This window comes from Anoplopoma fimbria, chromosome 11 (genome assembly GCF_027596085.1).
Source record: "Anoplopoma fimbria isolate UVic2021 breed Golden Eagle Sablefish chromosome 11, Afim_UVic_2022, whole genome shotgun sequence".
NCBI classification, from domain to species: domain Eukaryota; kingdom Metazoa; phylum Chordata; class Actinopteri; order Perciformes; family Anoplopomatidae; genus Anoplopoma; species Anoplopoma fimbria.
In genome coordinates this window covers 18,099,370-18,108,152 of record NC_072459.1, presented here as the reverse complement: position 1 = coordinate 18,108,152, position 8,783 = coordinate 18,099,370, and the positions used below count along the sequence as shown (strand labels likewise).

The 8,783-nt window shown below is 38.7% G+C and overlaps 1 long non-coding RNA gene across 2 annotated transcripts; it reads right to left on the bottom strand.

The window, feature by feature from the left end:
• Nucleotides 1-5,686: 5,686 nt before the first annotated feature.
• LOC129097895 (uncharacterized) lies at nucleotides 5,687-7,569 on the bottom strand. 2 transcript variants are annotated; one of them, XR_008531570.1, is made up of 4 exons: nucleotides 7,536-7,569; nucleotides 7,329-7,436; nucleotides 6,763-6,838; nucleotides 5,687-6,653 (listed from the first exon to the last, which is right to left on the bottom strand). It is a non-coding gene; the product is annotated as an uncharacterized LOC129097895 (long non-coding RNA). The 2 variants fall into 2 exon arrangements; XR_008531569.1 differs by having other exon boundaries at nucleotides 5,687-6,838.
• Between the last annotated feature and the right edge of the window lie 1,214 nt (nucleotides 7,570-8,783).

Here is an 8,783-nt window from a genome sequence, read left to right as displayed (position 1 = left end):
ATGTAAAAAAAAGAAGCTGCGCAACATTCAGATGTTGATTTAGAATTGAAGTTTTAATGTTGTAAATGAAGATTCTAACTATTCGGTACAGCCCTAATACAATTATGACAATTATGAAACTACCTTTGGATGAAAGTCGCTTGTGGATGTCCGTAATTTCACCATCCTTTCTGACACTCGTGGATTTTTGTCCAATAATTGTGTAATAGTCTCTCATCTCGGGCTTACAGATCAGGTAGTCATTGTCCTTTTTCTTTTCTTACCTGAACCAAAGTTTGTATCTCAGGGGACACAACAAACCCTGCCTTGCACCCAAGCCTCTTTTTAATTTTTCATCATAATACCTCCAGTGGAAAAGGGTGCCTTTTCTGACTTCCACCTTGGACCACTGTTGTATCAATTTCTTCAGAAGTTTTTTATTTTATTAAGGGGCCATGCTTCTTTCTTTTACAACAAATTCAACGCTTTCTCTTTGATAAACCTCTAGGCAACAGTAGCAGAATGCTGATTAAGGAAGATTGACCAGAAGCCTGTCAATACAGAATGATTCTGATTCACTAACACACGCACGGTGCAAGGCGGTAATTGTGCAAAGTAAGAACATTTCTACTGACGTATTTGTGAAGCCCATCGCCTTTCATCATGGCATGACACATTTTATTATCTAAGTTTAGACTAAACAACTGCCGCACTGTGGCACTCACCCCCAATCTGAAGAAGTGCTTTAAGAAACTGGTTCCCCAGCATCAAAAAGAACATCCCAGCCTGGACCTTCACCAGTTTGCATACAGAGCCAACATATCCACCGAGGATGCTGTCAAACATCTAGAAAATAACAACACCTAAATCAGAATGTTGTTTGTTAATTTCAGCTCAGCCTTCTACACAATCTGCCCCATGAAACTGATGTGTGTGCATACCTTTACCTTTAGGTAATTAAACAACTCTGCTTCCATTTCTGTTGCAATCAAAACAAACATGTTTGCCTATTGTCTGGTTGTCGCTCGCATTGCATCAAAGGACATTGGTGTAAAGTTCAATTCAATTCAATACAATTTATTTTGTAAACCCAAAATCACAAATTTGTAATTTGTGATTTTGGGTTTACAAAATAAATTGGGAACCAGTTTCTTAAAGCACTTCTTCAGATTGGGGGTGAGTGCCACAGTGCGGCAGTTGTTTAGTCTAAACTTAGATAATAAAATGTGTCATGCCATGATGAAAGGCGATGGGCTTCACAAATACGTCAGTAGAAATGTTCTTACTTTGCACAATTACCGCCTTGCACCGTGCGTGTGTTAGTGAATCAGAATCATTCTGTATTGACAGGCTTCTGGTCAATCTTCCTTAATCAGCATTCTGCTACTGTTGCCTAGAGGTTTATCAAAGAGAAAGCGTTGAATTTGTTGTAAAAGAAAGAAGCATGGCCCCTTAATAAAATAAAAAACTTCTGAAGAAATTGATACAACAGTGGTCCAAGGTGGAAGTCAGAAAAGGCACCCTTTTCCACTGGAGGTATTATGATGAAAAATTAAAAAGAGGCTTGGGTGCAAGGCAGGGTTTGTTGTGTCCCCTGAGATACAAACTTTGGTTCAGGTAAGAAAAGAAAAAGGACAATGACTACCTGATCTGTAAGCCCGAGATGAGAGACTATTACACAATTATTGGACAAAAATCCATGAGTGTCAGAAAGGATGGTGAAATTACGGACATCCACAAGCGACTTTCATCCAAAGGTAGTTTCATAATTGTCATAATTGTATTAGGGCTGTACCGAATAGTTAGAATCTTCATTTACAACATTAAAACTTCAATTCTAAATCAACATCTGAATGTTGCGCAGCTTCTTTTTTTTTACATGTCTGCACAGTGTCAATTAAAGATCAGGTTACACTAATAAAGTTAGTATTATGCTATTTGCAGAATTAGATTCACTGTGTTGTTTCCGACTTGTGTGATCCATACATTTCCAACCACAGAGCGTTCTTAAGGCCAAAAGTCATACTTTAAGGAAAATAGATAGATGTTATCATTTTCAACTTCACAACTTATTTTTATTCAGCAGCATATTCTACTTCAAACCATATTTGTTGGCCTTTAGCCTTTCAAATACTACAATTTCACTGAGGTAAACATTTTTTGCTATTCCGCTTGCCAGCACGCTCCTGTATTAAAGGGGCAGTATAACAGAAATCTACAACATCATCAATTACATTTATATAACCACAATAACATAAAATCATAATACAATCTGAACACATCCTTTGTCCCGGAACCCTCACATCGGCACAGGAAAAAATTCCCCTTTAAAAAAAACCTTTTACAGAAAAAAGGAAGAAACCTATGGGAGAGCGACAGAGGAGGGATCCTTCTCCCAGGATGGACAGAAATACAATAGATGTAATGTGTACAGAATGAACAAAATAACAGAGTTACAACACATTCAATGTATGTGACATAAATTATTCATATAATAAGAGTAGTAAGCAGAGTAACAAAGGAAAAAATGAAGACTACTTATAATAACAGCAGCAATGACTAAAGTAGAATTAAAATAATGATATAGGGAATAGTAATAGTAATGTGACAGATAACATTAATCCAAGTACCACAACAATTCATGGAAACCTGCGAGGCGAGAAAGCAAAAGGGGCTTCAGGGTAGAAGTAAAGCCAATAAGCGTAATGGTACAGGGAATAGTGATAGTAATGTGACTAATAATAATAATGGTAGTAGCAGTGCGTGTCAGCAGGGCCACAGCAGGAGGCACGACCACTGTCCAGGTATAACCACGATTTATGGAAACCTGCGAGAAAGCACAAGGACACCGGGGAAGAAGCAAAGTCAGTAATGTGCATAAATAGGACATAAGAAGTTGAGCTGTTCTAAGCTTTCCTACGTTCTGCTGTTGGGCACCTTTAAATTCTCTGCAGTGCCAGGTTCCATTCACAATGAATAGTTATAGTGGGACTCAATAGCAATTTTCTGGAGCAGTAGGTACCAGTGCAAACACTGTTCAAAAGGTATGAGAAAGAATCATTTTACAACTGCTGGTAGTGGCTTTTATATGTGGTATGTCCTTTTGTCCATATAATGGACGCAGAAATATGCAGTCAAATTCGAAGAGATATGCAGTGAGCAACTAAAATGAAAAGTGTGTGTGAGTATGTGCTTGTTTCATACAAGGTTCATGTGTGTGTACGATCATCAGATGTCTGTGGTGAGTTTGCACTTATTCACACAGGCAGTATGGCTTTTAATGCGTGTGTGTGTGTGTGTGTGTGTGTGTGTCTGCGTATGTGTGTGTGGTGTGTGGGATCCTACCCCTGGGGTGTTTGCGTGTGTGATAAAGAGATAGAAAGGCAGGGGGGAACGAGGGCAGAGAGAGAGTGCGAGAGAGATGAAAGAGACGGCGGGCGAGCAAAGAGCACAGAGATAATGGACGCACGAAAAGAAAAATAAGTAGGACAGAGAGGGAGGCGGGGGATGATTTGAATTCAGATACTGACGATCACATTGACAGAGAGATACTTTTAGAAAGCAGGAGAGAGAGAATGGTAGAGAGACTGCTTATTTCTCAGGTATACACACAGTATTTCTATAGAGTAAAAGTAAAACTACAGAACTAACATTCAGAATCACAGAAATATGAAAAAATAATGATCTGACTTGTGCAGGTAAATTGTTATTTTAATGAATGTCTGATGATTTCTACCTAAACAACGATAAATATATTATTCCCATGTCCATATGGATTATGATCGTGAGTGGCAATAAGACTCTAAGATTGGGTTGTGAACTGTTGAATCTGTATTTGTAGACCAAGTCATACAGATGCATTAACTGACTTAGTTTATAGTAAACCTATTTCCTCCTTTGAGCGACATATTTCACAGTGTTTCGAACATACACACTACCGATCGATACTGTCTTACACCTCCTGCTGATTGGTACAGCGCATACTCTCAACAGAGATGAGAAAGAAGGAAGCAAGATGGCTCAATCAAAGACATTAAAACCAATGTTTGAAATAGTTAAAGAATATAATAATCATTAAATGCTCAGTCGAAGGTTTTGATATGTGTAAATAATTAAATAATAGTTTGAAAATATTTATAAATAAATTAAAATTATAAATATTTATCTTCATGCGTTTTGGGCTTTATCAGTGATAATACACATTAAAAACTGCTAGGTTCAGGGATATAAATAGTGACCCAGCTATAACTAGCATATAGCAGGACCATTTATTTTACTGTTAACGTGAAATGAAAAAGGCTGTCACATTAGCTAGTTGGTCACCCGTTAGCGTTAGATAGCTATTGCACTCGTTGCATTTTTGCATTCATTGAGGCAACTACTATCTTCTTTAACAGAGGTTGTGTTACAACAAATATCCAATCAGAGGCTTCAAGAGTATGCAATACGCAACTAAATATAGAAGCATCATTCATCAAGATGTGCTTCTGGTTTATTATATTAATAGTGCTAAATATAAACATGTTGTCCCCCACCAATGATGCAGCTCCACCACTTGTCGCAATGATGGCATAATGGATTCAAGGAAGGATTATTTATTGTCATTATGCAGCAAGGTTGCGCAACAAAATCCAGTCATAGTCCATTTATCCTACAAAAGAAAAACATGGAGAAAACAGTAGTGCATTCCTGTAGTGCTTTTTTAAATTATTTGAACATTTCTCTCTCCAACCTGAACAGCGAACATTTTAAAGGACCACAAAACCACCAAGTCCTAAAAAAGAACCTCAAGATAAGGTAGACTGACGTGTTTTTCAAGGTGTTAACATGAGAATATAACAGACTGATGGAAACCATATTTGGCTGAAGTTAAACACAACAGCAGTGTAATTGGATCATTAGATTCTCTGTTTTGTTAACAGGTACTGACAGGAGATGGAGTGTCTCCCACAAAACATGGAATGTGTAGGTAAAGAAAACAGATTCTACAAAAAAACGTGTCACATTTGTGTTGGCAGCACAGGGAACATGCACTGGATGGATAAGTTCTCTAGGAGGAGATTTCCCCACCATGCAGGGTCTTTGGGAATGAGAACAGTGATTGCTTCCTTCATAGTCCACACTCCTTGGAAACAGTTTTAAGCTCTACTTTAGGACTAAAAAAACCCGCAGAGAGGAACATCAATATGCATCCAGTGGTTTACAGGTTTATCCAGTGTACAACACTTTTCTCAAAACAACTTTGAGACCAACAATATTAATACGAATAGTAATACAAATACGACTATCAGTATTACTAATATGTAGTGTTATTGCTTGTGCTGTTTGAATAAATAATATTTAACTAATATCAAAATATGTAACGAATATTAATAACTAAATTATGGCTAGTAAATTTGTATGAATAGATTGTAATAGTTTCTGCAATAAGACATCTTTAATATAGGTAAGTGAATTTAAATTGAGATTTAATTTAGGATGCCATCCAATTGTGGAAATATATGGAAAAATTCAGTTCTTCTCAAGGTGTACAGTTACCTAGTATTTCATATACAAACAAATCAAATTACCGAGTTGTTTATAAAGGAAATATTCACTAGACAAACAGAAAATAAATTAATAAACAATAAAATAAAATAAATGAATGGAATAAATAAAGAATAAAATGAATAACAACGGACCAAAAATAAATGAAAGTATTGCATGTCACCAGGTACAATCAGTGACTCATATCCTTTATTGATGTTGATCAATAAAATTTGTTGTTTGGCGTTTATACATTCAATTTAGCTTGAAACATTTAAGCATCGTTGAGCAGTTGAGTTTGTAAAGCACCTTCACTGATGGGCAGATGAGAGGTTAAGCTGTTTGGAGTAGCGGCTGTTCCTCTGTGGGCATCTTTCCTTCTTGGTTCTTGTTGGCTGATAGTAACCGTTTGAATCGCATTCTTCCATCTCTCACTCTGTGGCAGTTGATTCGGCCATCTCTGGTATCCGTGTCTTCATCTCTCTCCCTTCATCAGAGGGATGCTCAATCGTCTTTCCACCCCCTCCCCCCCCTTTGTAGCTGCGGGGGGTCATTATGGCAAATCTTCAACATGTTGGTTCATCGCAGGTTGGAGCTGGATGGCTTCAGTTTAAAGCCAGGTTGTAAACACCTCATTGAACATCACATCCGTCTGCATTCACCAGAACAGCTGCCAATCAGGGACAACACCTGACGCATTCCAGCCAGACTTGTTCCAGGACTGAAGCAAGACGTGGAGGAGATGTTGGCTACAGGAATCATCTAGCCATCTCGCAGTGAGTGGTGTAGTTCTGTGGTGTGATGATCCTAAACTGAGATTCTGTGTTAACTTTTCAAAGTTAAATGCCATGTCTGCCTTTGATCCCTATCCAATGCCAAGGGTGGATGAACTGATCGAACGCCTGGGAAAACGCAAAATTCCTAACAACCCTTGACCTGTGTAAAGGGTACTGGCAAGTGCCCTTAACTGAATCGTCAAAGGACTTAACAACATTCAGGGTTCCAAGTGGCCTATTCAGATTCAGAATGATGCCCTTTGGTTTGCACGGAGCACCAGCAACGTTTCAGAGATTGGTTGATGAAGTTTTGAGAGGGGCGGACGACTACGCAGCAGCCTACATTGATGACATCGTTATCTTCAGCCGGACCTGGGAGGAGCATGTAAAGCATCTTGCTGATGTCTTTCAACGCATCCAGAGTGCTGGTCTGGTCATCAATGCCAAGAAGTGTCACATTGCAAAGCCAGAGGTACAGTACCTTGGCTATGTGATTGGAGGTGGAGGCATCCGGCCTCAGGTAGGAAAGGTAGAGACGATTGCAGCTTCACCACTACCTAATACCAAGAGAAGGTTACAATCATTCTTGGGGTTAGTAGGTTGGTATCGCAGACTTATCCCCAACTTTTCGTCAAGATCTGCAGTACTAACTGATATGATGCGCAAATCCAGCCCAATAAAGGTTAAGTGGACTGAAGAAAGTGAGAATACTTTTAATGACTTGAAAAACTGTTTGTGTCAGGAACCTGTTTTGCAGTGTCCAGATTTCACTCTTCCCTTCACTGTCCAGACAGATGCTTCTGGAGTAGGTCTCGGAGCAGTGTTATTAAAAGGACAGGGTAGAAACCAGTTGCCTGTGCAGTACATTTGCCGAAAACTCTTCCCAAGGGAAATGAGGTACTCGACAGTGGAAAAGGAAGCTCTAGCTATTAAATGGGCATTAGACACCTTGAGATACTACCTGATTGGAAAAGAGTTTGTTCTTGAGACAGATCATCATGCATTGCAGTGGATCCACAAAATTAAAGACACTAATGCTAGAATTACCAGATGGTACTTGTCTCTCCAGCCTTATCGTTTTCAGATCCAGTATAGACCAGGACACCAGAATGTCATCGCTGACTTCCTGTCCCGTGACAATGAGGAGTAACCTGTCTGTTTTAAAGTAAAACAGACAGGTATTGTAAGGTTTAGGTTTTGTTTATTGTTTCATTTCTGCAGTTCAATAGCTTATCATCTAGGTTTGTAACTTACCATACCCACCATGTGTTCCACAGTCATAAAGGAGGAGGTGCCCAAACATTTAATCTATTTATACTCTGGATGACATCAGCAGTGATGTCATTGGGTTAAACCAAGTAGGGGGGTGTAGATAATGGAAATATAGGTATTTAGCTTAGCTATTATCTCTTATGCATGGTGGCAAGTGTATAACTCTATATATGGTGAATTATATAAGTGATTGCTATCAGAAGGTTTGTAGTAAAATAGTCATTGTTACTTGCCTGTGTAATGAGTTTCACCTTCAGAATTGGTACGAACCAGCTCCTGTTAATGGAAGGCTCTATTTAAGCAGAGGCCTTTGGCACTTAGGGGGAAAAGGGACATCAGTGTGTAGCTGTGTGCACGTGATGTTAAGTTAGGTTAAGTTAAATTACATTTAATTTAGTTAACGTTTGATATGAGTTGAGTTTTATGTGGTTAAGCCAAGTTAACTGTTTCTTTGTTTTATTTATATATTTTGGTTACACGTGTATCAGGGTCACTTTTTGTAAATAAACACCTTTTTTTCTATGAACAAAGTTTCCCGTGTCTGCCTCCTACCACTTCACTAGCCACATCAGTATTTTACAAACCAGGTGAAGGAACACACTTCTTCAGGTTCTTGCTTCTCAGGTCAGCTGGATGTCCTCTCACCCATTGGAGATGTTTTAGCCTTCTAGCCTGCAGGTGGACAGAACTGCCTGCTTCCCTCACCTCTTGGGCCTTATGGCTGGGGGCGGGGCGTTCAGAGATCACCTTTCAGCGTCCAGAGTCGAAGAGCAGAAGAGAAGAAAAGAGGGTTTCTTCTGACTTCTTGTTTCTTTATCTTGTTGAGAATGTGGGTGCAGTGTATGGCAGGAACAGCGAACCAGTCCCAACCTAACAATTGTCTTATTTCTTTCAATTAACCTTCTTTTACTGAATTAATACTAGTTACTTACAAAGTTTATTTAATTTTGCCATATTTGAAAACTGGGCTATCTCATCTGCAGAACGGTATCGAACTGTTAAATATAAATCAGTGAAAAAAACCTGATCAACTAAAGACAGAATGAATTTAACAGTCACACAACATAGATATACATTGTTATCATGACACACAAACCTATGTAGATATACATATACATATGTATGTGTACCTATATGCTTAATAAATTAATGGATAAGATGAATCTCAACATTTCTGCACAAATCAGTGCTCTGTGTGAGAGACAAGACAAGGGGGGGAGGGAAATCGCT